The sequence below is a fragment of the Mastomys coucha genome, unplaced genomic scaffold (genome assembly GCF_008632895.1).
Source record: "Mastomys coucha isolate ucsf_1 unplaced genomic scaffold, UCSF_Mcou_1 pScaffold15, whole genome shotgun sequence".
Classification (NCBI taxonomy): Eukaryota; Metazoa; Chordata; class Mammalia; order Rodentia; family Muridae; genus Mastomys; species Mastomys coucha.
Window position 1 is genome coordinate 146,832,667 of NW_022196897.1, and position 7,328 is coordinate 146,839,994.

Below are 7,328 nucleotides of genomic sequence, written 5' to 3' on the forward strand. Positions count from 1 at the left end.
ATACAAGAGTTACAAATGTCAAGTAAAGCATTCAGTCTCACTTTGTTGTTCTCTTACAAGCCACCTCCTAGTTAACTGTCTATGTTTCTTTTGGGTATATAAATACTTTTGAAATATATAAGCTCTTTACCTGTTTTCTCCTGTATTTCTTTGAGGGTGCTATTTATGTCTTTCTTAAGGTCCTGTATCATCATCATGATAAGTGATTTTATATCTGAATCTTGTGTCTCCTGTGTGATGGTATGGCCAGGACTTGCTATGGTAGGAGAATTGGATTCTGATGATGGCAAGTGACCTTGGTTTGCGTTGTTTATTTTCTTACACTTTCCCCCTGCCCCACCCCCCACATCTGGTTAACTCTAGTGCTACCTGCCCTTGCTAAATCTGACTGGAGCCTGTCCTTCCTGTGATCCTGGTTGTGTCAGAGCTCCTCAGAATCAAGCGATCTGTGATCCTGTGATTCTGGGATCCTGGGATCCTGGGCTTGTTAGATCACCTGGGAGTGTGGCTTTCTCTGTGAGTTGTGGGACTGGCTGAAGAGCTTGTTCCCAAGGTGTGCTTAGAACACTAACCCAGACAGACTGGAAGGAACTGGAGTCAACGGGCTGGCAGAGTTCCTGTGTGCCTGGTCCCGCTGGACCCAATTACTCCCAGTGTTGGGACAGATGTTGGTTCCTGCTCACCTCTGATCCTGGGTGTGTCAGAGTGCCTGGTAGTGGAGATTCCTCTGGGTGTTGTGGGACTGGCTGTGGAGCTTGCGCCCAAGATCTGCTCTGGACCCCAGCCTAGACAGACCGGAAGGAACCCGAGTCACTCTGTGTTGTTTATTTTCTTATGCTTGCCTTCGCACCATCTGGTTATCTCTAGTGCTACCTGCCCTTGCTAAATCTGACTGGAGCCTGTCCTTCCTGTGATCCTGGTTGTGTCAGAACTCCTCAGAGTCCAGCTGTCTCTGTGATCCTGTGATTCTGGGATCCTGTGACCCTGGGCTTGTTAGAGCACCTTGGAATGCAGCAGCTTCCTCTGGGTGTTGTGGGACTGGCTGCGGAGCCTGGGCCCAAGATCTCCTCAGGACACCAGCCCAAAGAGACTGGAAGGAACCTGAGCCACTCTGCTGGTAAAGTTCCTGTGTGCCTGGTCCTGCTGGTCCCAGTTACTCCCAGTGTTGGGACAGATGTTGGGTCCTCCTCACCTCTGATCCTGAGCGTGTCAGAGCGCCTGGGAGTAGAGCTTCCTCTGGGTGTTGTGGGATTGGCTGCAGAGCTTGTACCCAAGGTTCACTCAGGACACCAGCCCAGACAGACTGGAAGGAACCCCAACCTCTAACTTTGAAGTCACAAAATAAGTAAGATATTTCTTTACTCTCCAGTTCAAGTGACAGAGACGCAATGCTAATAATGTAAGCAGCTAACAGCTTAGTTCACTACAGACCCTTTGAATATTGCTTGTTTCATAGCTCTAGACTCTTTAGCCTGGATGGCGTATTTCTGTCATGAGAAGCATCAACTAACATATACACATCTGAAAAGACAAGGACCCATAAAATACAGCAGTGACCTCATTCATAAAGAAAAGCTTCATGACTGACACACATCTACCTCTGTGTGAGAAGCTCTTCTCACCCTCAGCTCCACTGACAGAATGCATCCTTCAAAAGCACAATAGGTGGACAATGAAGGAATCAATGTGTTTAAGTTTTACACAAAATGTGCTTGATTGAACTGAAAATATAATTTCAGTTCATGACTCTCCATGTCTGCTTCTTTCAGTTAACACCATATTCTCAACACCAATTCTCCTGGTAACAAGAAGTATTCACAGTGGTTGCAGAGTAAAACAAACATTCCTACCTGTAGCACAGAAGAAGCCACCAAAAAAAAAAAAAAAAAAAAAAAAAACAGCCAACATTGCTTTCTACACATTTTCATAAAATCAAACTTTGCTGCATTCCTAAACAAGACAAAGCTGGTTTAAACAGGCTAAATAAAGAAGCTAATCAATGTCAGACCAGACTAAATTTTAAATTATTCATCTAAGGTAGACATTTTCCAAAGTTAATTTAAATAATGATAAATCAAAACTACATTCCTTAATTGTTATAATAGGAAGAAACCTACTTGAGACCATTTGTCTTTGAGATTAACCACCCACAGAGAGAAATGTCCCAATGGAGCAATGCTACAAAATCATGTTGGATTCCAACAAGTCACAAGGTAACTATGACAGGAAAGCCATAGTCATTTGTGAGATCACAGAAAGCCTATGATGTAATCTTTAATAAGCAAAATCTATATAATGTAATACTCACCATGGACATGAATGGACAATTCAGTGGCATTGAGACTATTCACAGTACTGAGCAATAATTACCTCTACCCATTCACAAAATATTTTTAGCAATTAAAAACAAAAACCTTGTACTTGTGCAGTTATTTCTAGCACCCATCACTAACCCCTAGAAATCACCAATTTGCTTTATGTTATTTTGAATTTATTTCTTTGGGTTATTTCTTTTATTTGTGTTGTTCTGAAACTCGCTATATAGCCAGACTAGTCTCAAACTCTCAGACAATCTTCTGCCTCATTCTCCTAAATGCTGGGATTACAAGGTGTGAGCCACCATGCTTAACTTTGATATAAATGGAATTATGTAACAGGACCCTTCATGTCTGCTTCTTTCAGTTAACACCATATTTCATCTAAATTGTATTATGTATCACTATTTCATTTCTTTTTATCACAAAAACCCCACTTGTATGTATCACAATTCTTCATTTATGTATTGATGAATACCAAGTGTTTCTATCTTTTGTCCACTGTTAATAGCATTGCTGTTAAAACTTTTTATAAACATTAAATATTTGAAAACATGTTTCCAATTACTGGGGGTGAATACCAAAGGGTGAAATTGCTGTGTCACAGGGCAATCCTGCACTCAGTCTTTTAGGGAGTTCCTGAACCATTGTCAACAGAAGCTATGCTAGTGTACATTCTTACAAGCAAAGGACATGGTGGGGTTCTTCACGCTCATCAATACTTACAATTTTATGAATTTGTTTTGCTTTGCTCTCAAGGATAGTCATCCTGTGGGTATGAAATGGTATGTCATTGTGGTTTGATCTGTATTTCCTTAATAAGTGATGGTGCTGAGTATCTTTTTACATGCATATTTGTACATATTCTTTAGAAAAATTTACTCAAGTCCTTTATTCAGATTTTGATTAGGTTGTTTAGTTGTTGAGTTCTAAGATGACAAATAGTAGGCCCTTATGAGATTTTCAATTTTCTCCTGTTCTGTAAGGTATTTTCTTGATAGTTTCCTTTGGTACACAAAAGTTTTAAATTTTGATGTACTCCAATTTGCCAAATTTTTTATTTACTGATTGGGTCCAAGATCAACAAGATTTACTCATGACCATTAAGATGGATCAGGAGGTAAGAGACCTTGCTACCAAAGTCTTAGAAGCTGAGTTCAAGCCTTCAGCCAACAGTGGAGAGAACAGAATCCTAATGTTCTGCAGTTGTGCCATGGCACCTGAGTGCTTACGCTCAGTTACACAGACACGTAATATTACAACAGTTTTAACGATTTGCTTTTGGGGTAGGAGACTTGGCTCAGCACTTAAGAGCATTTTCTGCTCTCCCAGAGGAGATTTGTGTTTGATTCCTAGAACCTACATGGTGGCTCACAACCATTCATATCTCCAGTTCCAGGTGATCGGATCCCCTTTTCTGGTCTCCATGGGCACCAGACATGTGCATGTGATACATGTACATATATGCAGGCAAAATGCTCATATACATAAAATAATTTTTAAAAGAGATTTGCCTTTATGTTTACTTAGGTATCATAGTTTTGCTCTCATAACTGGGTCTTTGATTCCTTTTGACTTTAGCATATGGTGTGAATTTTGGGTATAACTTCACTGTTTTACATGAAGATACTGATTTGTCTCTACAACATTTATTGAGGACATTATTCTTTCACTACTGAATGGTCTTAACAGCCTTTTCAAAAATAATTGTTAACACTCAGAAGGTTTTTTTCCGTATTCTCAGTCTTATTCTATTTATCTATATGCATACTCTTAATGCCAGAACCATACTATTTGATTATTACATCTTTGTAGTGAATTTTGAAATTGAGACATGTAAGTCTTCCAACTTCACTTTTCAAGATTGCTATGACAATCTGAGGCTTTCTGACATTCTGTACAAGTTAATGGGATGTCAAACTCACAGACCAGCTTGCACCACTGGCACTTCAATGCTGAACCATTTTTCTGTCCCCAAAGAAATTTTTTCTTTTCTTTAACTATCCAGAATAAAATTAATAAAAAGATCATTTCTAAAACAGAATTTTATTAATTATTTCTCTGATTAATATGAAGGGTAGTATGTATTAGATTTTTTTAAAAAGATTTACTTTATATTTGTGCAAAAATATGTCAATCTCTGTGTGTGTGTATGCACACACGCACATTGGATCCCCTGCAACTGGAGTTATAGGTTGTTGTGAGAGCTTCCTGATGTGGGTGCTAGGAACCAACTCAGGTCTTCTGCAACAGCACACAGTGCTCTTAACCTCTAAGTTCTCTCTTTAACCTAAAGGCTCTTTAAAAAGGACTTTCTTAAAAAATGTTGGCTGAGGTCTGTGAGAAAAACAGTCATTTGATGTTATAGATATTCCTTGGGCTGGACACAATCTGTTTCTTGTTTTCACATCAAAATTTAAACTGAAAGAAATGTGATAACAGGAAAAAATAACTGCAGTGCTTTCTAAGACTAGCAACTTCCAGGAAATTGTATGGTTCCCAAAAGTACAAGTCATTTGAGACTGGAAGATTGAGTCTATGAAGCAAGAGATTGTTGTCGCACCTGTGTCTACTATCAATTTCTCAGAGGCTCCAGAACCTGAAAGCCCTCCTGACACAGTAGGTGGAAAAGGCTGTTTCGTCCTGCCTCCGGGGCAGCCACAGTCACCCTCCCTGTAACAGTGCTTTCAACACGATAACTTAATTGCTTCACACTCTACTTTAGCTGCACTCAGTCCACCTGAACTTAACAGGTGGAACACAAAGCTTTCTAGTTGGTTGTGGAACAGATGAAAAGATTTACAGGCTGGAGAGATGGCTCAATAGTTAAGAGCAGTGACTGCTTCTTCTAGAGGTCCTGAGTTCAATTCCCAGCAACCACATGGTGGCTCACAACCATCTGTAATGGGATTCAAGGCCCTCTTCTGGTGTGTCTGAAAACAGCTACAGTGTACTCATATACATAAAATAAAGGATTCTTTTAAAAAATTTACTTTACTTATATTTATGCAAAGATGTGTGTCTGTACATATTTATGCACACATGGAGTTACAAGCTCTTGTGAACTGCCCAAACTCTACAAGAAACAAGCTAGAGGCAGAAGTGGTACACCCTAATCTGACAGAGAGACAACATTGGCTTCTCAAACCCCCAGCTCAGAATCTCTCATCTGAGATAGCACTAACTACCCAAGCACAGGACAAGTCAATTACTTCACTTACTTGAGTCTGTGTTTTTCATCTCCAGGAGTCAAGAGGAGGATTTTTATTTATTTCACTTCTGCTGGAAAGGTAGAAAAGGGCTACGTAGCAAGGGTTTGAAGCACTAGTGCTCTTCAACCCTGAAGACTAAAGCAGAAGGGAGCCAGACCAGGCACTCAGAGACACTTGCTGCAGGGCTGGCTATGGAATAACTCCAGTATTACCACAACTGCTGTGATTGGACTCCATGCACTGGCTTCTCCATTGGATGGTAACTGGAACTGCCTCTTAAAGCTAAGCCCTTCCTTTCTCCTTCCTCCTTTGCTTTTTCTCTTTTCTTTGTTGTAAATGGAGTTAGAAAGTTGCTATTTGGTGTTTAATAGCTGAATTGCTGATGTGGCCATCTGCAACTTCAGTTTTGTTCTCTGCTTTCTGTGGTGGTTCTTGTTGTAAGTATCTGAAAGCCCACCCTTTATTGCAAGGCAAATGCTAGGTTTGCAAGCCTCACCAGACAGGAAATGGAAAGCAGATGGCATGGCATGCTGAGCTTTGTGAAACAGCTACAAACTGATAAGCCTCAATTTTAAAGTAGCCAGTACCTGAACACATGGCCAGCCCACATGAGAATAGACTATGGTAAGTATGCAGTGGAACGCTACTTAGCAATAAAAAATAATATTTACTTGATATATCAGATTGAACTCAAAATCTTATTGAACAAGTGAATCTTAGATATAAAAGAAAATATATATATAATTCTGGCATATAGAATTTTAGGGAAAACAAGTAATCTCTGATGGTAGAAAAATTACAAAAAAGATTACATCTGAATGACAATGAAAGTATAAAAGCTCTTTTCAAGATGATAAGAACATTTTGGAGAGGAAGCTCCATTCCCAGGCACTCTGACACACCCAGGATCAGAGGTAAGCAGGAACAAACATCTGTCCCAACATTGGGAGTAACTGGGACCAGCTTGATCAGGCACACAGGAACTCCACCAGCCCAGTGATTCCTGTTCCGTCCAGTCTGTCTGGGTTAGTGTTCTGAGCAGACCTTAGGCCCAAGCTCTTCAGCCAGTCCCACAACACACAGAGAAGCCACACTCCCAGGTGATCTAACAAGCCCAAGATCCCAGGATCCCAGAATCACAGGATCACAGAGACAGCTTGACTCTGAGGAGTTCTGATACAACCAGGATCACAGGAAGGACAGGCTCCAGTCAGATTTAGCAAGGGCAGGTAGCACTAGAGTTAACCAGATGCCGGGGGGTGGGGGGCAAGTGTAAGAAAATAAACAACACAAACCAAGGTCAGTTGCCATCATCAGAACCCAATTCTCCTACCATAGCAAGTCCTGGCCACACCATCACACAGGAGACACAAGATTCAGATATAAAATCACTTATCATGATGATGATACAGGACCTTAAGAAAGACATAAATAGCACCCTCAAAGAAACACAGGAGAATACAGATAAAGAACTAGAAGCTCTTAAAGAGGAAACACAAAATCCCTTAAAGAACTACAGGAAAACACAAATAGGTGAAGGAAATGAGCAAAACCATCCAGAATCTAAAAATGGAAATAAAAACAATAAAGAAATCAGAAAGAGACAACCCTGGAGATACAAAACCTAGGAAAGAAATCAGGAGCCATAGATGCAAGCATCACCAACAGAATGCAAGAGATAGAAGAGAGAATCTCAGGGGCAGAAGACACCATAGAAAACATTGGCACAACTGAGTCAAAGAAAATGCAAAAAGCAAAAAGCTCCTAATCCAAAACATCCAGGAAATCCAGGACACACTGA

The 7,328-nt window shown here is 40.4% G+C and overlaps 1 protein-coding gene across 11 annotated transcripts in view; it reads right to left on the minus strand.

Moving 5' to 3' along the window:
- The window catches only part of Zhx3 (zinc fingers and homeoboxes 3), a 121,198-nt gene that overhangs the window by 75,570 nt on the left and 38,300 nt on the right, over positions 1-7,328 (minus strand). The window contains exon 1 of one of the 11 annotated variants that reach the window (XM_031372606.1): positions 2,118-2,210. The exons of 9 other annotated variants lie outside the window; for them this stretch is intronic. The gene's annotated coding sequence lies outside the window, so the exon portion shown is untranslated. Of the gene's footprint in view, positions 1-683; positions 703-2,117; positions 2,211-7,328 lie in introns of those variants that run through there. One more of the 11 variants, XM_031372609.1, reaches the window with a different exon arrangement.